Source organism: Chrysemys picta, chromosome 4 (genome assembly GCF_011386835.1).
Source record: "Chrysemys picta bellii isolate R12L10 chromosome 4, ASM1138683v2, whole genome shotgun sequence".
In the NCBI taxonomy this organism is placed as follows: domain Eukaryota; kingdom Metazoa; phylum Chordata; order Testudines; family Emydidae; genus Chrysemys; species Chrysemys picta.
Genome location: NC_088794.1, coordinates 134,809,627 through 134,834,785, shown reverse-complemented (window position 1 = coordinate 134,834,785; position 25,159 = coordinate 134,809,627). Strand labels below are relative to the sequence as shown.

The 25,159-nt window shown below is 41.7% G+C and overlaps 1 long non-coding RNA gene across 1 annotated transcript; it reads right to left on the bottom strand.

The window, feature by feature from the left end:
* Nucleotides 1–1,889: 1,889 nt before the first annotated feature.
* LOC135983204 (uncharacterized) lies at nt 1,890–24,493 on the bottom strand. The gene is made up of 4 exons (XR_010600767.1): nt 24,059–24,493; nt 8,689–8,787; nt 3,292–3,352; nt 1,890–2,050 (listed from the first exon to the last, which is right to left on the bottom strand). It is a non-coding gene; the product is annotated as an uncharacterized LOC135983204 (long non-coding RNA).
* Nucleotides 24,494–25,159: the final 666 nt, after the last annotated feature.

Sequence of the window (25,159 nt, the reverse complement as noted above, 5' to 3'; positions counted from 1 at the left end):
TCTACATGACAAATTGGAACTGAATCACAAGACAACTGCATTTTACCAGGGTGCCTTGACTCAGAAAGTGGGCAAAACTACAAAATAACCACATGACCTTATTTTTTGTAACACTCAGGCTCCTAGTTACCCCACATGTTGCGGTAGCTGTCATGTGTCGTATCATGTCTTCTATTAGAATGTAAGCTCTTTGGGACAGGCGATGTCTATTCCCGTATGTCAGGAAAGCACCATTTTTGGCACTGCCATGATAGATAAAATATGTAACTGTAACCAGGTCTCCCCATCTGTAAAATAGGAAGGATGATCATTTGCTACCTCACAGTGGTGTTGTGAGGATTAATTAGTGTTTGTAAAGCTCTCTGAAGATGTAGTGTTACATAGCATGCTTACTGTGACAGACTGCTAAGAAATTATTAAATAAAGCCTTCAGTATACTAGAAAATTCCACCGGTTTAGCTAAACAGTTTAATAATTGTTCTAGTTAAACCTTTCCACCCCTAAAATAGATACACTTAAAATGGCTGGACCTTTCCTTATTATAGTCAGGGTTGGTAGCACACCTATTATTAATGCTTCCCATTATATGAGCATATTTTCAGCTGCTTATAACTTTGCCAAACTTTAACCATTTGGGTTGAAATTCTCCATATCAAATATCTGCCTCACATTGAATTTTTCTGGAAAATTTTCAGCCAAAATGGTTCAGCTGTATCTGGGAATAAGGCTAGGGAAAAATTATAAATGGGTTGGAGCGGGGACTTGAAATCTGCGTGAGGCATGTGTCTTTTGCCTTCTATGTGAAAACTTGCCCAAATTTGCCCAAGTAGTAAACCTTTGAAAAACTGCAGTTTGTACATTCTCAGTAGAGACTTAAGATTTTAGCCGCTAAATTCCTCTATGATTCAATCCTCTCTGGGCATGCTCCTGCCTGGGGCTGAGCAAAACTTTCTCTGCAATTGCAGTTCTGGGCTCCTGTGGGAAATGCTGGATCTGGGTCCGATCACCTGAACTGGGAGCAGGAAGAATGTGTCTCTCTCGGGTACTCTCAATGACCCCTTGTTGAGCCAGACAGTGTGGAGAAGGAAGCTGCCTCATTTGCATGCAGAGCAGACAAGAGTCAGAGTGGCGTGGGTGGGGGAAGTAGATTGGGACAAAGAGGCGGGGAAGACTGGGACTAAAGGCTGGCTGTAGGGAAAGAGTGAGACTGGGAGTTGGGATGGGGGGCTAGTCCTGGGTGGGCAAGGAGACAGGAACTAAGAGCCATTGAAGCAGGGAAAAGGTGGTGAGGAGAGACAGATATGACTAAAAGGCAGTGTGCAGGAGGAGAACTGGGACTGGCTGGGCAAAGAGATTGGGTCAATGAATTCTGGAGGGCAGGAGGAAGACTGAGATTGGACGAGGAGCTTGGTGAAAGAGATTGGGAGCCAGTGGGGACAGGGAATGGGGGTGGAGTGGCGGGTAACTGGAGGCCAGGGTATGCAGGGAGAGAGGAAGATCAGATGAGGAACCAGGAGGGGATGAACTGGGACTGGCTGGGTAAGGAGACTAGGGGCAACAAAATGGGAATGACTGGGCAAGGAGAGTAGGAATGGGACGGGAGAACTTGGGACAGAGAGTCAGGCGTGATGAGACTAGGACTTGCTGGCAGGGAGATTGGGACTGGATTGAGAAGCCTGAGGCAGAGAGATTGGGACTAGGTAGGCAAGGAGAATGTGATTGGGACAAGAAGCCAGGAGTGGTGAAGAAAGGGGACTAGTATAGGAACAGACTGGAAGGGATAGGGCAAAAGGGGTCAATCTTGGGGGAAACAGGCAGAAGAGTCTGTGCTCACTAAAGTGCACTCAGCTCCAGAGCCCGGAATGGGACCCTAGATTCCTGAGTCTCACCATTCTTCTTCTGTCACCAAATATCTGTGAAACCCACTGGCAGGGTGTCCTATCTCCTTCTAGAGCTGGTTCACATAGACGATGACAACCTCCTATTGGTATTTGTTACTCCCGTAGCTGAAGTGACAGAGGATTTTGTGGTGGATCTAAAGGTTCCAACCCTGCAGATGAACCATGTAAGCATCAATATGATGTCAAATGATGGAATTTCTGTTTTTTCAGATTGCTTTGTTAAAAACCTAGGAAATTACGCACACAAACCAGTTAGAAGAACATTATTAAGATTGCAAAGTCAAGGAAATGTCAGAATCAAGGTTGCCTATGCAACTTTTAATTCACCCTCTGATCCAGTTTTTAATTATATGATCACATAACTATTTTTTTCACAGGACCACTGCCACATTCAGTCCACAGGAAGGACCTGCCCTGGGGATGAATCAGGACAATGTAGTGAAGGAGACTCTTGTCTGTAGGACCCCTGTCTGATTTTGTTGTAACAGCTGAAAGGTGTGTAGCAACTGAGGGTAGGTGATTCCAGGAATTGAAAGGAAGGTCTCATGGATAAGGAACAATAAAAACGTGTATAAAAGAAGATGCGTGATTTCTGCTAGGGGAAACAATCAATAGTAAACAAGAAAACACAGTCAATCTTTGGAATTTTCCTGCATTTGGAAAACATTTCAGTATAGGTAGATAATGTTCCCATGAGATGCAACTTATATTAAAGTACCTGTGTAAAAAATGGATACAACTCATCCATGAGGTGCTCTAAGAATTATTTTGGGAAAATTCTATGGCTTGTATTATACAGGATGTCAGGCTAGATGATCACAATGGTCTCTTCTGCCTTTGGAATCTATTAATCCTGTGATTGTGTCAAAGCATTTCTCTCCTAAAAAGGTCTGTCTTTTCACTTTGAAGCTACAGTTATCTGGGTACCCCAAAATCACTGCAGTAGTAATAAAAGGTTGGATAAAATATTCACTGTATATCCTCACCTAATGATGTCTGCTTAATCCTGAAATAGAATATACATACTTGCAAAACCAATTTTTTTTAAAAAATGGTACGTTCTGGCTTGTTGATAAACTTCACTCTCTGTCTGCATTGTAGCCCTGTGAGTGTCCGAACATTTATTATTGCATGAAACAAGGCTTCCTCCCATTCAAGTCAATAGCAATTTTGCAATTGGCTTCACTAGAAGAATCATCAGGCTCCCAAACCTTACATTTTTTAAATTAAAATTGAATAGGATTACATGTATATTTTAGACATTGTTTTTCTGTGTCCCCTACCGTCAGTTGATCTAGATTGCTGGTTAATGTATAAAAGCTACTAGTTGTATTACATTGCATATGTTTTAGTAAAGCAATACAAAATACTTTGATTCATCTAAACTTACCTGGGTAGAAGGGCCGCCTTCTTCCATAACAGGTTCCCGTGTGTTCATCACCTCTGTCATGCTGCAAGTATTAAAATCAAGTTGGACAAATTCGGCTTTGCACTTGCTAAAATAATCTTGTTACAGGCTGTCCTTTATCATAATCTCTTGAAATCTGTTTACTTATTAACAGTGTTTTTCCTCCTTTGTACACACAATTATTGCTCATAGTCACAGGACTATTAAGATTGGGCCACATGCTACACTCTGCTATACAGTGCAGAAAGTTGCTAAACTGCCAAGTTAGGGGCCAAATCCATGGTGGGGGACTGCAATATGCCCTCTCGTAGGCCACAGACTCCCTGGAGGTCCATCCATCCGGGTGGCACTTATGGCTCTTGGAGGTACAGTCAGAGGTGGGGAGAGGTATTGTATCAGATTCTAGATAGATAGGAAGGGGAAGAGCTGGCAGAACAGCTGCTAGACATGACATGGTCTTTTTTTCAGTCTGAGCAGACTTCCAAGCTGAAATCTACAAGCTGTTTAATACTGGTTAGTCCTGCATATATCATGACATCTCAGGGTTTATTTGGTCAACCCCTTTCTGTCCCTGACTGGGAGATTAGAGAAGAAACTCCAAATTCCCACACTCCTTGATAGAAATATTCTGCCCTAATGCCAATTTTTCAAAGCAGAAGTACCAAAGTATTTGTGTTGGGGGAAAAACAGAGAAGGAGAAACATATAGTTTGGGGCCTGCCAACCTTGACAGTGACCTGTTAATTATTAATATGTGGTCATATAGATTGTATCTCTAGGCAAATATGTACCCAAAGAAATACTAAACAAACTTGAACTAAACTAACTTTTGATATTTTATAATGACAGAAGTTTACAATGACAAGATGTCTTTCCCATTTATTAATGACACAATAATTCCTACTAAACCATTAACTGCATACAACCAAACTCTTTTGGTGTCTAGGGGCCAGATTTTCAAAAGCACCTAAGCTGGTTAGGCCTGTAGGACCAGATTTTAAAGGTAGTATCTGGGCACCTAGCTCCTGTTGAAATCAATGGGAGTTAGGTACCTAAACACCTTGACAAATCTATCCCCCAAATCTTATTGAAACCAATGGGTGTTAAGTGCTTAACCTGCTTAAGTGTGGCTATAAATCCCACTAGCACCTGTCTGCATCTTTAGGCACCTAAATACCTTTGCAAATCTGGCCCTAACTTTCTACTGATTCTGTCTAGCACACATATAACTGAAAATAGAGTGATCTAAGAGGGACCAGACACTGGCAAGGAAATGGTCACACAATGATCTTTACTGCAGTGAGTTACTTAGGCCTGGTCCCCACTAAGTCCCCACTTCGGACTAAGGTACGCAAATTCAGCTACGTTAATAACGTAGCTGAATTCGAAGTACCTTAGTCCGAACTTACCGCGGTCCAGACGCGGCAGGAAGGCTCCCCCGTCGATGTCGCGTACTCCTCTCGGCGAGCTGGAGTACCGCCGCCGACTTCGAGCACTTCCGGGATCGATTTATCGCGTCTTAACTAGACGCGATAAATCGATCCCAGAACATCGATTGCCTGCCGCCGGACCCTCCGGTAAGTGAAGACAAGGCCTTAGTCTAGTGCATATCTATTATTTATACTTCCATACAATTAGGATTTTCCCCATACTTGAGCTTTATAAATAAAATATTTGTCCTTCTACTGAAAAAAATTAGGATAGTGACTGAAAATGACATAAATTATTAGGAAAACTGCAGCCATCAAAAGATAAATCAATCTCCCAATTAATTATCTAAATGTATGACCTACCAATCATCTTGGGTGTAACTACATTGGCTTTAGTGGAGTTACGCCCTGGATGAATTGGGCACAGTGTGTTTAGCTCTATCTACTAAGAGTTTAGCAAATGAAGAGCTACTCACTTTGTGAGACTCCTTTAGAATATGTAATGCCCACACTATCAGTTACACAGTTCTGCTATTTGCCACAGCAAAGACTGTTTGATGTATCCCCAAATACCACTAGTCCTACTGGTCTCATTTCTCAAACTCAGGCCTACGTTGTTAAGACTATTTCCACACAAAACAAGAAGTTAACACCTCTTAAGGAGAACATTTTTGGGACTTATGTGACCAATTGCCCCATGAGTCTAAAATATACAGTCTCTGCAGTTAATATAAAACTCTTCACAATTACTTTAATTATCAGCAGCACAGAACAGCATGATATCATTGGGACTGTAAAATCCCACTGAATGTTTTTCAAACAAAGCCAAACCACAGATCTGCTACAAACTTGAGATTAGATGTGGGCCAGAACCAAAATTGCAGAGGCATTCTCTGGCTTCAAAAACTTCTTAGGTCAGATTCAATCTAATATATGCCATTAGCTCAGTTGAATTCAATGGTGTTTATTCTGATTGACAGCAGAGTAAATGAGAGCAGTATCAAGCCCTTTATCTCTGCAGTAGGAAGAACCAAATGCCTGAATCTGAGCATTCCTAAGCTTAGATGTTCTAAATCTACATCAAAATCTTCACGTTTAAGAGGGTCAGATTCTGCCCATTGTAGACAGAGATTCAAGATGAGGTCTCTGATATGGGACTTGGACCCATCCTGAGGAGACAGGAAGATTGACAGATATTTCACCTTGCTATTCACTCTGCTTCTGTATCTAGTATTGAAAACACTTCCCTGCCCTCGTTCCCCAGAGCAATAGCCGTATGCACACATTTAAACGAGTTGTCTAAGCAAAAAAATGTCATTGCGACATAATGAAATTCCATTATTGGTCAATAACAGACTTGGTACTTCCTTGAGACCACGCTAAGCCCTGCACATTGTTTCTAAATGACTAAGACAAATGATTCTGGCTGGGAAAGTGGAGATTGTCGTGCCAGTGTCACAAAAGATGCCTCAGTGAATCAGCACTCAAGCTGTTGAAGCCCAGACCATTCCCTTCAAAAAAAATTCTATGGACCTTCAGGGTTTGATTGAATAGGATGGCAGAAATAATTGTACTTCATGCATTTCAGAAACGAATGTAGGGCCATAGAATTGGCAAGGAATTAGGCTTTAACTGAAATAGATTAATTGTTCACCAGCTCTGCTTATAAACACTAAAGGAGAGCAAGAGCAGTCTGTATAGTCCAGGGAATGCAGTGATGTTTATAACATGCTTAACTAAGTATTTAATATTAATAGCTAGCAATAAAAGAATTGAAAATGCAGCTGCACATCAATTCGGCTGAAAGATAGAAATCACTTGCAGGACACTGGAGAATGATTTCTAGCATTGCTGAATCTCAAAGACCTTTTGTGGCTGTGACATGATATTAACAGAAAAGAATTTTTTATTGTTGAGTGATCTTGATGGGTTTTATTGCTGCTTTTATAGGAGTAGCTCTGAACCACAATGGCAGGTAGTTAATGTACAATTTATAATTTATCATAAGAACTGCACAATCTTTTAAACGGGGTCTTGATTTTATTTTATGTACTGTATGTGCTGATCTCACCAATGACATACAGTAGCCATAGCAATGCAAAGCAAGGCAATAAATAGCATTTTACAAACAAAGGGAATAAATTCTGTTCTAGTGGATGAGTCACCTACTCTGAGCCTTAACATTCTTTTAGCAATGAATTAAGAGATACATTTACATTCCCCTGGCTTTAATTGAGCTAGAATGTACTAATTAAAAAAGTAGCAGAATCTATTCTTGCTTTTCTGTGAAAAACCTAGATGCAGAGAACATTCTCTCAAATGCAATCAGTCAAATTTTAAACTAAGTGTGATGAAGACACAGCAACAATTCCATGCTCTGTTGGTATAATCCTGTCCCAATTTCATTTTGGAGGCACTAGCAAATAAACAAGTTTTGTCTTTCTGCTTGTGATGCCGCTTAAAAAGGTCAGTGGGCTAAAGAGCACTAAATTGTTTGACAAATGATGAGCCTCTTCTCACATAAGTGAATACATAGAGAGAATGTCATAACTATATTTAAAAACAATATATGAAATTGCTTTTTACACAGGCCTTAATTAACCTATGGAACTCACTGCCATAAGGTAGCACTCAGGTCAAGAAGAGCTTAGGCTTCAAAAACATTAGACACTTATATGGCTAATAAGAACATCCACGGTCACATAAGACATGCTAATATTTCATAAGGGGGGTAAACACCCTTCAGGGCAAAAACCAACCACAAATTAGGAATAAATCTCCCCATGAGCAGGTATTGTCCATTCCAGGATTTCTTGCACCTTCTTCTGAAACATCTGGTACTTGTCACTGTTGGATATGATACCAGACTGGACGGGCCGCTGGTCTGATCTAATCTAAACAACCCTGAAATGGTTGTACACTTGGTTTAATGGAGGCTGCATCTAGAGCAGGGATAGAAATCTCTCAATATCATGCGTCTGACGAAGTGGGTATTCATCCACGAAAGCTTATGCTCCAATACATCCATTAGTCTTAAAGGTGCCACAGGACTCTCAGTTGCTTTTTACAGATCCAGACTAACACGGCTACCCCTCTGATACTCAATATCATTGGCAACTTGCCAGGAACCTTGCTCTTCAATTGGATATACGTATACTATATGTTTCTATTAAAGATGAATGCAAGCTTGATAGTTGTACTTGCATGTATTTTGATAGAAGAACTGAAATGGCAGTTTTAGTTCCCCATCAATAAACCTGTCATCAATCAGCTTTGGCCTCCCTTTGCAATTCCCACCGGCATTTCATGACTCTATGAGTATTTGGCTCTCTGGTATCATGTAGGGTGTCACAGGCCAGTGAATGATCAAATATGTGTAGAATTCTCAGACTTGATGCTGCTCTCGCTGGCATCAACACTTCCTCCACTGATTTTGAAGAAGTTATTCTAGATTTACACCAGAGAGCAAGAGCAGCATTAGACCCATTATGTATTCATAAACCAATACCACTATAACACATTTCAAAAGAGGGACCATGATGCGGCACAGCCATTCCGGAATATTACAGTTCCGACACTGGAAGCATTTGTTTGCAGCACAGACAAACTCCAGGGTGAACAGTCATCTGTTTCAGATATTTCTTTGTGCTTCAGGAAGAGACACTGTATAATATTGCCAAAATTTTTGCAATTGACAGACAGAACCATGTAGTTCACTCTATGACTCAATGAGCTTTTTTTTTAAAGGCAAAAATCTAAGACTACAATTGAGAGCAAAGGCTTTCAGAGTGTCAGGATGGCAGTAAATATGATCCTGAGGTAAATGCCAGGAAGGTCTTTTGATTCTTAGAAAAAAACAAGAAAGGAAGGGCGAGCAAGATAACAGCAACAGCTTCTAAACTGGAGTGATAAATAATAAACACAGGACAATGAAATGAGCAGTATATTACCTTTAATCACATGAATGGATGTCGTTTCCAAAAATTGTCTTTGCTGCCAACGTTCACTTTGGTGATGAAGTATTTCACAGAGTCAAATCCTAAATGTATCTGAAAGAGACAACATTAGAGAAAATCAGAAAATGCAATGAAAATGACAAAGCTGGCACAGCCCAGTATGAAAGATTACTACTGTAAACTTCATGCTTCAGAGGGAGAAGGTAGAAACTCCTACTTTGGAGGCTTGTATAATTTTCTATGCCAAATGAAAATCAATCTTGATTAGGAAACAGCTATTAGCAAATCCTAGTGAATTACTGAGGCAGTTAATACTCTAGAGCCCCCCAAAGGCTGTTGGTTCAAATAACTTGGCATTTGACTCTTCATGACTAGGAAACAGTCCCTAATCAGAAGCAAAGCCACATTCTCGTTATTGAAACTGGGACACACTGTGCTTCTTACAAATAGGAATTTTGATTTTATGAGGGAAAACAGCTAATAAGTAGTAATAATAGTGTAAGTCATTTAATTTAGTATTGACAATGTGCTTGGTACAGTACAAACATGAAGTAAAGACATTCCCTGCCCAAAGAGCCATCAATCAAAAAACATAGCAGACACACTGGGAAACCCAGAGAAGGGGATAATTTAGGGGCTGCGGGGGCAGATCTATATTACTATATTCTTATGGGCATCACAGAAGAAGTGATTTTTAGGAGGAATCTGAATGAGGATAAGGTGATGCCCTGAACAATGACAGAGTGGCTGCTTGGTGAACTGAGATAGGGTTCCCACTATAGTAACGTGCATCACCCATTTTTGTACTTAGTTTTGGTTGTAAAATATTAGCTAAATAGCTTGAAAAGTTACAGTGATGAAAAACAGTACATATCTGAACTAAACAGACTTTGAGAAATGCATTTAGCCCTATGATTTGCCAAAGCTACTTTTATGCCAGCCACAGCTTTTTCTTTGGACGTGAAAAAGGCATTTTCCCTGACGTGAATGGCCGTAGTGTATACATTTTATACCCTCCAGTGGTTTGGATTCTGACCCAAGTGATTAGACAAACCTACCTGTTCTGGAGGCCTTTCTGCCAGGATTTATATTACTGCATTAACTGCACACTGATTTTATTAAAAAAGAGTGGCTGGGCAAAATTGCCTCTTGTGTTCTAAAGTTTCTTCTCATGCTAGAGCCCATGGCTATTGCCTTTAGAGAAGGAGACAGTCTCAGGGTCATTCTGGTGCACAGCACTTACCTTAGCATTTCTCTTCAAGTCAACATATTCCTCTCATATCCCCAGAATTCAGTTCAAAACTGTTTAATTCTTGTCAGGTGATTTTTCACTCCTTTCCAATTATCAGATCAACTTGAGATAATCTGTTACTCTGTCCCTTAAGAAATTCATGACTGTACTCAATATTTTACTCTTATTTGGAAACTGGACAGCATTCAAAACCTAGTGATCCAATACACTGGTAGGAAGATTTTAATCCCACTGACCACTATAATACTGCTATTAGTAAAACCCATGAAAATGCAGCAAGAACTGACCTATGTTAAATCTCTCCTTTAGAAAAGATTAGATGTTGTAAGGACAGTTATTACACACTGAGTCAGCTATCAGTGACAGACTAAATGATGTAGGGGATTATTAAATGGTTATAGAATTGCTTTCCTCTAGGTCATTGCTATGAATCCAGCCCAGGACAGCAGCTCCCTGAAATTATCATCATCTGATGATATGCTGTTCAGTGGCATATAAGAATCCTGTAGCTTCAGTCCACTCCTTGCTGAACAATTCACAAAAAACACCTTCACTACTACCACTTGTCCAGTCTCAGCAGAGAAGCCAGTGACTGAACTGATTGGGAGAATGAACTTCTGTCCAGAACAAGGTTGAGCCCCCTTGGCTAGATAATGCCTGCCGGTGCAGCACCTGCTCTCTGAGGGAACTTTAGCCTCCGATGTTAAATCACATGAAAATTATAATGAGAAAAAATCAACCTGAAAAATGTCCAGTGAAAAGAGACCCAAACCTTCCAGCAAAGCCATATTTAAAACAAACACACACAAAAAACTTTTTCAGTCTAAAAGTGTTAGAGGGAAATTCTCCCAAAGTACAAAGCAATCAGAATGCAGTTATTCTCCGAGTGGGGATATGCTCGCTTCATCCAGCTAATAGACACGATTATCTTCTTTGGCTGACATTAAAGGAAACATTAACTAATACCCTTCCTTCAACAGTATTGCTTAATCTTTTAAAACAAGGCACCGCTACTGAGGCCACATGGTGAGCTTTAATGATGTGGAAGCACTGCCTGAAAATTACTCCAATAAAGCCCCTCCCTGTTGATCTGCTCTTGTCTCCTATTACACTACCGCACCTCCTTTGCTGTGCCACTGATGCCATCCTTGTGTGCCAATTGTCTGTATTTGTCACAAATAAGTGTGTACTTTCTTCCACGCTACCCCTTGTACAGGGAATGCCCTCCCTGCATTAATCTGCAGACCCATTTCCCGCCCCCTACCATTTTGATGCTCCTCCTCAAGACAACTTCTGCTGTGATGCCTGTAAGGAATCAGCCAAAGGATGATGACTTAGCTAGGCAGCTGTCTGGGATAGCGCCTTTTATTTTATTTATGTCGTAAGAAACCAAAAACTACAGTTGATCTGAAACCATCAAGTTGTGCAGCAACTGAGCTATGTCACTGGTGAGCCTGTAATCCTTACCGTCAACTTCAGTTTGTCATACTCACGTGCTGGGTCTTAGATGCGATTGTAAGATTTCTGGAGCAGGGATTATATGTTGTACTGTGCCTAGCACAATGGAGCCTGAATTTTGATTGGGGCTTTTAGGCACTACTGCAATACACATAATAAATATATGAATGATGCCTACGGCATTGCCAAGGAGAACAATTTAATGGTGTGTGTCTAGGGAGGCAGCTCGTCTCTGAAAGGTAGGTTATTCCAAACTCCCTTTGCCTTGGGGGTGGATATCCCTTGTATAACTTTGCGGGAGGCAGGAATTCAGTCAGGAACCACTCCAATGCACAGACCTTTCTCAGCGTGGCGAGCTGAACCACAGTGTCCCTGAAGGGCACTGTGACTGAGAGTGCAATGACATCAATCCAAGACGCTTAACAAAAGAGCCCTGATTCCCTCAATAACAAAACACCCAAACAGTCGCTTCAGCAGAGGCAACGTGTCGGGGAGTACGTGGGGTCACATGCCCCCTGCCCCTCAGATTTGCTGCTTGGCTTGTACTGCACATGCTCAGTAACACCTGCTGAAGCCACTGCCCTCACTCTTCCTCCCCCACTTCCCCTCTTACCCCCAATCAGCAGGTATGGGTCATCTCTGCCCTACAGCCTTGGTTCATTAGCCCAGATTAGGTCACCACCTTCCCTTCCGCCCATGACTGATTTGTATGTCCTATGCCCAGCAAGCATCTAGTGGCCACACGCCAAGGCAGCTCGCTGGGCCTGTCTCCCAGTCCAAAGCTCAGCCTCTGGGCCTGCTGTCCCAAATGGTGCTTTCTAGAGTGGCATTTCCATCCTCCAATGGGAAAAGAGCAGGAAGCAGGGGCGGGATTTGCAACTAGCTCTCTAGCCTCCCCAGGTGGATTGGGGAAGCCAGTTCCTCCTTTCGGCTCCTCTCCTAACCAGTCAGGGCTGTGGGGGCAGGGCTGGCCTTCCCATGTGGGGGGAGGGGGCAGCTCTGTGATGGTCCATGGCAGATTAACTACAGTATTGGCAACCCCAAAGGTTCAAAAAGTCATGACTCCGAGCCCAAAATGCCATGAGATTGGCCAAAAATCATTCAATCTTTACAACAGATTATACTGTGCTTTTGGGGCCGTCTTTTGATTCTTGAACCCCCGCCCATCTCCAGAGCCTGGGTGACTGTTAGTGTTGCCAACTCTCCCAGGTTTATTAAGGTGATTTTGGCCCCCTGAAAGGTGATCATCCATCCATCCATCCCTTATTTCAAGGGATTGTTCCTTATTTCACTGATTTGCCTCTGAGGGTGACCACCCGTCCCTTATTTAAGATGTATTGAAATGTATTAAAACTGATAAGTACCATTTCAAACAGTAAATTGAAGCTTATGATAATTGCACTGTATACTTGAGGGCAGTAGAAATTTACACTTGAGAGAAAAATACATGCTATGCTAAAGGAAATGGTGTTTCCTTAAAATAAAAGATCTGTCCCTTATTTTTCATATGGTTTTCCCTTATTTCCATTCAGCAAAGGGGATCATCCTATCTCACCCCACATCTGCTCATCCCCCTACCCAGCAACTAATTCTGCCCCAATCCCTAAATCAATCCTGCTCCCCCTAGTCCCCCCAATCAATGCTGCCCCCACAGCTGTCTGTCCACCAGCTCCCCATCATTTCTGCCCCCACATTTCCTCCTCTACTCCCCCCATCAGTTCTGACCCCTCTGCTGCCTCACATCTGCTTATCCTGCAGTTTCACTGGTTTTTCACTCCACTCTCCCAGGCCCGTGGATGGGGAAGCTGCAGAGGGTCCCATCCCCCTTCTCAGGCCAGGCATTGCAGGGAAGCAGGAGCAAAGGAACTGCCCTGTTGCACACAGAAGATGAGGAAAGTGTGGAGATGCTGGGCTCTTTCTGTTCCCTCCCTCCCCTCCTGGGAGAATAGTGTCAGCTCCCGAGGAGAGGAAGAGAGCTCTGCCTGCATCCTGCAGCAGCTCTGATTGGCTGCTCTTCCCCAGGAGGCAGGCAAGTGAAGACAGCCAGGCTGAAATTCACAAGGGGGCAGGAGCTTCTCATGTCATCATGAGACTGCTGGCTGAGATTCCATGACTCATGAAAAAATCATGAGAATTGGCAACACTCACAGACTTTAAGGCCAGAAGGGACCATCATGATCATCTAGTCTAGGGGTCAGCAACCTTTCAGAAGTGGTGTGCCGAGTCTTCATTTATTCACTCTGATTTAAGTTTTCGCATGCCAGTAATACATTTTAATGTTTTTAGAAGGTCTCTTTCTATAAGTCTATAATATAGAACTAAACTATTGTTGTATGTAAAGTAAATAAGGTTTTTAAAATGTTTAAGAAGCTTCATTTAAAATTAAATTAAAGTGCAGAGCCCCCCGGACCAGTGGCCAGGACCCGGGCAGAGTGAGTGCCACTGAAAATCAGCTCGCATGCCGCCTTCGGCACATGTGCCATAGATTGCCCACCCCTGATCTAGTCTGACCTCTTGCAGATTGCAAGCCACAAATCCTCACCCATCCTCTCCTGTAGAAGGCCTATAACCTCTGGCTGAGTTACTGAAGTCCTAAAATCTTGATTTAGGACTTGAAGTTACAGAATCCACTATTTACACTAGTTCAAACCAGAAAGTGATTCATGCCCCATGCTGCAGAAGAAGGTGGAAAAACCCCCAGGTCCCACCAATCTGACCTAGGGGGAAATTCCTTCCTGACCCCAAATATGGTGATTAGTTAGACCCTGAGCATGTGGGCAAGACCCATCAGCCAGATACCTGGGAAAGAATTCACTGTAGCAACTCAGAGCCCTCTCCATCTAGTGTCTCGTCTTTGGCCACTGGAGATATTTGCTAACAGTGGTCATGAATGGCCCATATGCCATCATACCATCCCCTCCATAAATTTATCAATCTCAGTCATAAAACAAGCTAGGTTTTTTTGCCCCCACTACTCCCTTTGGAAGGCTGTTCCAGAACTTCATTCCATTGATGATTAGAAACCTTTGTCTAATTTCAAGACTAAACTTATCGATGGCCAATTTATATCCATTTCTTCTTGATCCAACACTGGCCCTTAACTGAAATAACTCCTCTCCCTCACTGGTGTTGATCTCTCGGATGTATTTATAGAGAGTATCATAGCTCCCCTCATCCTTCCCTTTGTTAGGCTAAACAAGCCAAGCACCTTAAGTTTCCTCCTGTAATGTAAGTTCTCCATTCCTCAGATCATCCTAGCAGACCTTCTCTGCACCTGTTCCAGTCTGAATTCATCTTTTTAAACATAGGAGAGCAGAACTGCACACAGTATTCCAGATGAGATCTCATCAGCGTCTTGTATAGTATTTCCCTATCTCTATAGATGCATCCTAGGATTGCATTAACCTTTTGCACAGTCGCATCACATTGGCAGCTCATAGTCATCCTGTGACTGACCCATTCCTCCTTTCTCCTCCTCTGTCATTTCCAACTGATACATCCACAGCTTATAGCAAAAATTCTTGTTGTTTGTCTATAAATGCATGACCCTGCAATTTGCACTATTAAATTTCATCCCATTTCTATTACTCCAGTTGTCAAGGTCCTTCAGATCTTCTTGTGTGATATTCTGGTCCTCCTCCATATTGGCAATACCTCCCAACTTTGTCATCTGCAAATTGTATTAGCACACTCCCACTTTTTGTGCCAAGGTCATGAATGAAAAGGTTAAATAGGATGAGTCCCAAGAACAATCCCTGAGGAAGTCCACCAGTAACCTCCCTCAAGCCTCTCAACCTGAGAGTTCACCTTTCTGTATGATCCGTTGTAATCTCCTCTTTAACCAATACCTTATCCACCTTTCAATTCTCGTATTAATCCCCATATTCTCCCATTTAACTAATAATTTCCCATGTGGAACTGTATCAAATGCTTTACTGAAATCCAGGTAGATTAGATCTACTGCATTTCCTTTGTCTAGAAAATCAGTTAACTTCTCAAAGAAAGAGATCAGGTTTGTCTGACATGATTTACCTTTCATAAAACCATACTGTATTTTATCCCAATTACCATTTACCTCTATGTCCTTTACTCTGTCTTTCAAAATTTGTTCTAAGATCCTGCATACAATTGATGCCAAAGTAATGGGCCTGTAGTTTCTCGGATCACTCCCTCCCCCACCTCCCTTTCTTAAATATTGGTACTATATTTACAATTCTCCAGTCACAGTGTGTGACCCCAAAGTTTATGGATTCATTAAAAATACATGCTATTGGGCTTGAAATTTCATGTGTAAATTAATTGAAAATTGCAAAACTAACTGAAATTCCCAATACACATGTTCTATCAATGCAATTGAAATAAAAAGTGGTGAACATTTTTAAGCTCAAGTGCCTAAAGTTGGGATCCTAAGTAAAAATGCCCTTGTTTGCCAGGTGCTAAGCCCCTGCAACTCCTACTCATTTCAATGAGAGTTGTGGATGCTTGGCATGTCTAAAAGTCAGTCCACTTTTATTTAGGCACATTATGCACATAACAGCCACACCTCAGCCAACTCAGTTCAAAACTGTTAGCCTGCTCACCAAAACCTTCCCAGGTATTATAGACAATAGAAAAATGATCATTACAGAAGAATATTACCAAGACTGATCATCCAACAAATTCAATAATAATAATTAAATAAAAGTTTAACATCAGATTAACAACTGTTTTACAGGACAGGTATGTCCCTTCCATCTTCTCCGCCCTCTTTATAGTTTTCAAGTAGATAATTCTCCCATATAACAGTAATGGAAATATTAACAGCCTAACAATATTGCATTGAAGTTTCACCTTGTTATAAATAGCTATAAATTGGCCTTATAGAGTTATTTGACTTGCAAATTTATTTTATAATTTAAAAAGGCACCGCAGGAACTGTGCTGCAATACCATGGGCTTTACTGACTATTTAAATGGTACTTAGAGGTTCCATACCCTCTCCCCTCTGTAAAGGTGCAGAGTGGCTCCAAGTATGGTTTAACTGTAAACAATGTAATCCTGGAGCTCAATCCTGATATCATGTACACAAAGCTGCCATGGAGTTTTGAGTGCCCAATGATTTCAAGACTAGGCCCTTTGCCTCCCACTTCCTTACCACACTTAACAGCTCTGTAGAAAGGCAAGCATTTCTCTGGCCAACAGGGTGTTCTCTTCATTTTCATTACAAAAAGCTACTGACTAAGAAGAAAACTGAAATAAAGCTGAGATGGAAATATAACATTAAAGCTGAGAAGCCATGATTTGCTGCTAAGTGTGTCCAAACTGGAGATCCTCAGTAACCCACAGGGAATTTCAGTGACTGAAAATGAGTATTTGGTATCAACAGATTTACTCACTAAGAAGGAGGGGGCTGGACTCGATGACCTTTCAGGGTCCTTTCCAGTTCTATGAGATAGGTATATCTCCATATATTATTATAAGGAAGGGAGATGCATTATTTTTGGCAGATTTCTCTGCAGAAGGTAAAAGTCTGTCAATTTTGCAAAGACTGGGAGTGATCCCAGACTGAGTTGCAACTGTTGTGGCAAATGAAGAAATGAAGAGGGTGTTAAACAAAAAAGCCATGAGATGCTCATCCGGGAGAAGGAGGGTACATTCAGTTTTCTAGTGCCAGGTGTTTCTGCATAGCCAGTTCTTTTGTGTCTTGTTTAAGACTGATTCATCCTATGTTATTATCCTAGATAACTTCTGGGTTTACTGATCTTTTCCCATTAGCATTGTTTCCATTATCAGCTATACAAGCTGTTTTCCCCCAATTCATCTTTCTTAATGTATTCATTATAAAATCTCATACTGACCAGGAAACAAAAAGTAGTTGTTGTCAGACCACCTCTAATATCTAAAAACTTCAGTTGACACATGTTATCAATGTGAATGTAAGCTTAATATTATTAACAATATTTTAACTTCCATTCACTCTTGTCTTCCCATCCGTCACTTGTCTTAACTGATGATCTTTAAATATTCAGGTTTTCTCTTAAGTCTCATCAAACCAGAAGATTATGTAAAACCATGGCTTTGAAAGGAAGAAGAAATGCAGACAGTGTACTATAGATGTCAAGAAAGAAACCAGTGGATAATTCCCCCTCTGCTGAACTCTGGAAAAAGTTAACTATTTCTTCTTTGGGCTAGCTTCTGATCTCCACCCCACTCAACACCAAATGCAGTTTTATACTTTCAAATTATGCTCTCTATATTTCCAGGTGTTTGTACTCTCTTCCCCCACACCTTGCCACTGTTTAAAACCTTGAACAATGCTCCCCTTTTCCCTAGTATTCATTGTTAGTAAGTACTGTAATCGCTAAACAGATTATTAACTCAGCCTACTCAACGGTTTGGTTCTTGCAGATGGAGAAATTCTGCATTTGCAACTTGTTTACTTCTTTCAATTTAAAATCTTTTGAGCTGTGCAAGCAGGACGCTTCCCACCACTATCACGTGTCCTTTCTGGGATCAATGGCTTCCACCCCAAACTCAGGACACCATTCCACCACTTCTGTTCAAGTATTGCTCATAGATAAATACAGTATTTGATTGCAAGTTCTTTTAGAATCCTCACACTGAGGTTGTTCAGGAGATGCACTGCAAGTGCAATAAGAAAGCTATTTGCAGTTGCAATCATGCTGCTTTGGGCAGTGAGTTTGTCTGATCTTATAAGGTTGGCTGGGCTGGGCAGTAGTATTTAGATGGAAGATCTCCAAGGTGTTCTGCAGGAAGTGGTATTGTGTGTTTAGTGTGGGTATAACTCTTTTCCACCTATATCAACACTGATCATATATTTGTACTGAACTGTATCTTAGGCACTTTAATGCCTAAGATATCACCTTGTGGTTGAGATGTAAAAACTCCTGACCACTTGTGGTTATTACAGACTCGTGGCACTTCTGCAGGAGCTGTGGGGCTAGCTTCAGTTTCCTGGCAAACTTCCAATTTGAATCAGTACCTACCTTTGATCCTGCACCCTACAGTTTTGATGGAGACCACTTTCTTCTTCCCAACCTATCCTAAACTGTTAAACAGTAGGAAACACTAGACAGCTTCCTTGTTTCCTCTGGATGTACTTCTGTGATGGATGGATGTGCATTTTATAAAGTTTTTTGGGATCCAAGGAGCTATGTAAATGTAAATTAGTCTTATAACATGGAATCAGGATTTACATGTGTGTGAGATCTTGCTTAAACCTCTCACTTCTGTTTGGATGCAAATCTTTTTCCTAAGCAACTGAGACAAGTGAAATATGTGTCAGAGTCTGGAGGTTAGATATCTGTTCTGTTCTTTCATTTCAGAAGGTGCTCTTGTCTCTTCCCTCCGACACTGTACTTGAGTTCTCCTCTCCACAGGTCCAGAGCTGCCTTCCTCTTCACAGCTTCCTATGTTAGGTATAAGATGTTGATTTCTCTGAAAAAGCAGCAGCAAGCTAAAATGACTCGATGTGGAGGAGCAGCATTTCAGAATGAGACACAGCATGGAGTTCTACAAAGTGAAAAGGGGTAGGAGGCTTCTATTTCTGGAGTGTGCGGCTCTCTCTTTGCTAACTTCATGAAGAGCTAGTTTTTACTTTTTTCTGTACCAGTCTCCAGATCAGCTAGCGCTAGCGGTGTAAGATCAACTCGGTCAAAGTTTTGCCACGGACCACTGTTGATCTACAAAGGTTTGGTTTAGGGCCCCAACAGAGCTGGCAAGTCATTTTACTCAGTCTCAGTTTTTGTGATTGTATTGTGAGTCTAATGATATTTAGTGTTTTTCTTAAAGCCTCAGCTCCTGGAGTCCTGTGATTACATGAGAATCTGAGCTTTCTTTTTTTTTTTTTTTTTTTTAGTAAGTGTCTAGGCCTCCCAGTTGCAGAGTAAAGCTGGAAAAGTGAATCCTAACCACTCAAACATAATAATAAATAAAACAGAAGGAAAATCCAAAATTTATTTTAAAAAACCTCATGGCTTTTGGGGGTGACTTGACTCATGGTTTTTGAACACATAGGATTGGCAATACCGCTTCATACTCCTCTTTTCCAGATGTTTTACAGGCACTTAAGTTTGTGAACCCTTCATCTCAACACTTAATTACAGGAGCTTTCTGAAGAAGGTACTCCACAGAGGCAGGGGGCAGGAAGAGAGGAGGCAAGGGCAACAAGCCAGCATGAGCAGAGGCAGGAGGAGGGCCAGGCAGCAGGGAAGCAATATGCAGAGGAACAGAGGGAGAGAGAAATGGAGCAGATGGGAAAAGTGACTAAATGAATTTCTCTGAATGCTAGTAGGCCTCAGTATCATGGAAATCTCCATAGACTCTGCAGAGAACTGTGGATCTGTGCCAAGGAAAGGATTTTTGCCATTCGATACAGGAATTGGTTGATGCGAGAGGACCTCATTAAAAATCAACCCCATAGATACTAAAGATAAGCCTCAACAAGCTGTTGATACATTTTTACAGATATGTGTTCTGTTACTTGCTGTACAAATAACATCTCTGTTGAGAACTTACTTTTGGAATCTGAAAATGCCCTTAATGCGCAGCATGTTCCTACACTCTACTTGTCACTGCAGAGAACACTGTGGGCTACCTGGTTTGTTCAAGAAGTATTACACACCAAACATTTTGCAAAGCACATAAACCCTCCTAATTCAAAGCACAAGCCAACTGGTCATTAAATGGGGTTAGGGAGAAACTTCCAATAATTTCATAATTATCCACGATGATTTCTTACACCTTCCTTGAAAGAAACTGGTACTTCTTTTTTTGACACTGTTTGAGGCAGGATACTGGACTCATATTAGGGCTGTTCCACATCTTGTAGTAGCTTTGGGAGTTGATAGCAGACAAGATTCTGTTCCGCTTCCTCTACTTAACAGGGTCCAAATTTTAGTGCTTCTGATCAACAGAACAGGTGGTTGTGCTGGCTGACTCTTCTGTTCTCTAGAGCATGAAAATTGGATTCCTGTACTTCACTACTTGCAAATACTTCTGGATTGTCCCAGTATTAGACAGCATTTCCACTAGCAGAAGAATGTATGCATGTCAGAGCATCAGCACAGACTAGGCAATTATTAGAAGGGAAAGTAGTCTGAGATGGATTCCAAATTGTCTGTTCTCTTTTTGGAAGGCATCATGAAAGAATATTCCAGTTTGTCCATCACACAGAGTGCAGCTTTATAGGTAGCAGAATTAGGACAAGAGCAGGTTAGACATATGGAATTGCAGTTACCTAAAAGATGAAAACTAGGTATTTCCTTATACCTCCCTATATAATCTATGATATATGCAATGAGGTACTATAGACACTACACTACAACCTTGTAACCCTGAGCCTTTTAGGTCAGAGTTTAATATAGCCAAAGTATTTGAACAGAAATGTAAAAGATGGTTCTCTTTTGTAAGGCCAAAGATACAGACTAGACTCTCAATGTTCAGCATTGGTAATTAACAGAAGAGTGGAAGGTGTCACGATACCATCTCTTAGCACTAGGGATGGAGGAGTTTTTCTTTCTGATTTAAAAATCGAAAGCTCAGCAACAAGAATTAAATTGAATTTCCAAAGTACTAAACATTGCCACATTCTGAGTTGGCTAATGTGGGAATGCAATGTGCTGTCCCAGAAGGGATAGTCCAGTTGCATATAGCAGGCAACACATGGAAAAAATAAAGAAGGGAATTTTTTTTTTAAAACACTGCCTGAGTCTTGAAATAAGCCATGAAATCTAAAAGCACACATGCTTAAACAGTGCGAAGAGCCACTCTTCCAACCAGTTTCTAAACATGCACCTGAAAGATCTGCAGGTCTGTTAAATGTGTGCAGACAGGCAGTTCGATGTACATTAGTCACCCAGTCAGCATGGGCAAATGCACATGCCCACTCAGACTGTGGGCATATTGACAGATGTTAGTTGGAAATTCAGGCAATTTGTTACAAATATTACAGAGGTTTGAACAGATGTGCTGTACTTTCAAAACTTTACTGACTTCTAACATAATGTGACTGCAGATTCTATGTCAGTACACCCATACAATCCCATTGACAGCAACAGGCTTGCACAGCTGTAGCACAGCAAAATTTGGCCCACACTGCTGACAGATCTCCTATTATTTGGATTATGGTGGCACACACAATATGCTAGGCACTTTCCAAACATATAATAAGATGCAATCCCTTCTCCAAAGTGTTCACAATCAAAGAAAGAACAAACAAAGGATGAAGGAGAGGGATAAGACATACTTCTTTTCAAATTAAAAAATGGTTGTGTCAACTACCTCACTTTCCTTGTACCTAGTCATTATTAGTTGCCAGTTTCTGTAGGCCTCCTAGTAGAAGGGAGTCTGGGGGAGGGATTTGAAAAAGGAAAGGGTGGTGGATTTATTCACACACACATATGTGCATGTACATACTTTTAAAAAGGACAAAGAAGTAATTTCACTGTGTGTGATACTCTGTAGATTTGATAGCTCATCTATGCAAAAACATGTTGCTCAATACAAAGAGATCACTGTGAGGAAGAGAGAAGGTAGTGACTGTATTTGCACATTCATTATTCTACTAAAGTAATGTACCGAGAAGTTAGAGAAAACACCACATGATTGACATATTGTCAAGCCACATCAGGAAAGCAAGGAAATCAGGTCAAATAGTTCCTTGTTTTTCTTCTCTGTAATCATAAGATTGACTCTAAGAACCATGCATTTAAAATGGAATAATAATTATCAGAATATTGAGCTATGTGCTGCATTCTTTTCTGGGGACCGAATGTATTGCTCATAAAGCTAAGGGACAGAAAACACTGGCTTTGGAAGGGGTTTTGTGTAGGCACGCAGTGTGCAAGCTTCCCCTTCTCCAGCTCTGCCAGTACACTTCAGTCCAGAAAACTGCTATTTTGTTCTTGGGCTTCTTTCAAGATTGCTTATAGTGCCAAACTATAGGGCGGATTTGTAATGCAGACAAATTAGGACTATGATGTGAGTATACGCTGCTATGTCCCAATCCACTACACCAATTAGTTTGTAGTATTTTAGTAAAGATGTCAGCCAGCAAAACCTACTAAAAAGAGAAAGCTGCCCTGACGGCGTATGTCCAGTACAACTTGCTTATTTTAGCTAGAAGGTTTATTCTATCAGACTTTTAGCCTAACTCCCCCCGCAGTGACACTCAGAAAAATACAAACAGTTCTCTGTACCAAATAAATGAAAATTTTTGTGGTATTTTTCATTTGGCAATCTCTGGGATCATATGAAAACATTCACACTCCGTGCTCAGAGTAATCATTATCCCTATTTACATGGTATAGTATATTCATTATGTCTATAAATGAAATTGTAAGTGTGATATTTGCTTACTTAATGGAAAGCACCAGAACTCAGGGTACGTTTAATCAGAGTATCCAAACTACAAGTAAAAGTGTAGTCTTTTAAAAATTACATTTTGTTACCTTTCAAAATTCATCTTGAAAATGGTGAAATAAATGAGTAGCTAAGATAATCACAAACCAAAGTCTCTTGATGCTATTGTTATTCATCATGGTTCCTTCAAACCTAGGCCATCCAGCTGCCAAATGGGATTTTTTAAAAAAAGTATGCACTGACAATAACCACTCTTTAGTTAATCCTCCTTAACCTCCTTTGCTGGGTAAGAAAACTATATTTAAAGGGGGAAAAGCAATGCACCTGCAATTCTTATTCATTCCTTCACACACAATTTATGATGCATGTAACTATTTACAAGCAGTAAAAGACATTTTCTAAGATGTTCCAGTATATTATATGCACTCATCTATATACACGCTTCTTAGTTTCACTGCATAACTCCTAAGTAGTTGGAGCTAAACAAGGGCACAAATGGTTGTGAACAGTGATAGATTATAGTTATTCCTGAAGTGGCTTTTGCCCAGAAATTGTAGATATAAACTTTTGAATATTGTTGATTCCATTATTAGTGTTGTCAGAGTCTATGATTTCTAGGGGGGTTCTGTTTCCAGGTGGTACAGCGTGCAGAATCTCTTCTGGAGAGAGCTGTTAGAAGTGTAATCTCCCTCCTTTGAAGTATTTGGGGCCTATGACTACAACTTCCGTTAATGGGACTTTGATATATAAATCTACCATACACTGAGGGGAAATGTGCCCGATGTATTTAATTATAGGTCCCTGTGAACTGATGGGTAGCAGACTGAAGCCGTGAGTGTCTTGTGCATGATCATCCCTACACAGAATGAAAATAAGGAGAGCATAACACTGCCGGCTGCTGTCCCTTCCTGTTTATACTATACCACTTTGTCCCCTTATCTTGAATAAAAATAGTCTTTTGCCTTGCCAAGAAATCGAATCGAATTCTTCCTCCAGTGAGGTGGCTCTGGGCTTCCTCCACGCCACGGCTGCGTCCTGTGCTTGCTTCGGCCCCCTTGCCCTGCCCTGGCTTCCTGCCCCAAGCGCCTTCCCTTCCTGCCCCAGCCCTAGTCGGGATTCCCCAGCGCACGAGAAGCCCCGTAGTCCGGCTCCCTGCCCGGGCAGAGCGGCCCCAGCCGCCCGCAGCCACCCAACTTCTCCCCCCGTCTTCCAGCGCTGCCTGGGACCGCGCCACTCCGCTGCCCCAGCGAGCCCCGAAAGGGCAGCGGCTCCCGGGGGGCGGCTGGCGGCTCACCTGCTGCTGCGGTGCGAGGCGCCCTGTCGCCTCCGCGTGTCCCAGCCCGGGCTGCCCAGTGCAGCAGGGAAGCTGCGAGGAGATGGCCAGCAGCTGCCGCTTTGTGCCGCTAGGAGAGAGGCAGAGCAGAGCTCCAGGCAGGCAGGCAGCCCTCTACCTCCCATGCACAGGAACAGAGGGAGCCTCAGCTCCTCAGCACATCCACATCATCAGTGACCAGGGGCTGGCATCACGCTGCTGCTGCTGCACCTCCTCGCATGCAAACGAGCTCTGCTACTCCCGGGCGAAGAAACCACTCCCCTAGGCTGAGTGCAGGCAGAGTTCGTGACTCCGCGGCGCGGGAACAGAGCGGGAGCCACACGGGCCACGGCAACAGTAGGGCTGAACCGCCTCAATTCCCCATGTCCTCCCCCCAGCCTTTGTGTCGAAGCTCCTGAGTTTGGAAAGCAGGCAGGAGGGGTACTGAGCTAAGTGGTTTTTAAACTGCAGGCCCTATGGAAAAGTCCTGCATAGCGCATCGAGCAGCACGTGGTTGCTTTTCTACAGATTTGTTTTAAACCGTCCTATAGACTTTAACAGGGAATATATATATATATATATATATATATATATATATATATATATATATATATATTTGCTACAGAAATTTGTGGGATGGTTTTTGAAAATGCCTCCAGGCAGACGTTGTTGTAGCCCTGTTGGTGCCAGGATATTAGAGAGACATAAGCAGAAGATCATGTTTTGTGAAATTCTATGGGGTTTTTAATGAAATCCGATGATATTTGTACAGAAACCTCTCGATTTAAACGTCTTTTCCATTCTACAGCACTTTTCCATAAAGGAAGCAACAAAGCTATTTCTACCCGCCTCCGTGCGGAGCAGAAATTATATTACTAATACATGAGAGATGACACCAACCAAACACCTCCAGATTTGGGGCTGGAGGGAGTTTCATCATCTTACCCTGCAAACGACCTTTATCATAAACAGGATGAAAAACCACAGTACAAACATCCATAAACTTTGAGATGTTCACATTAAACATTCAGATCTGAATTTCAAGGCTTGAATTCATCTGCCCAGGGCTAAAACATGAGAGCA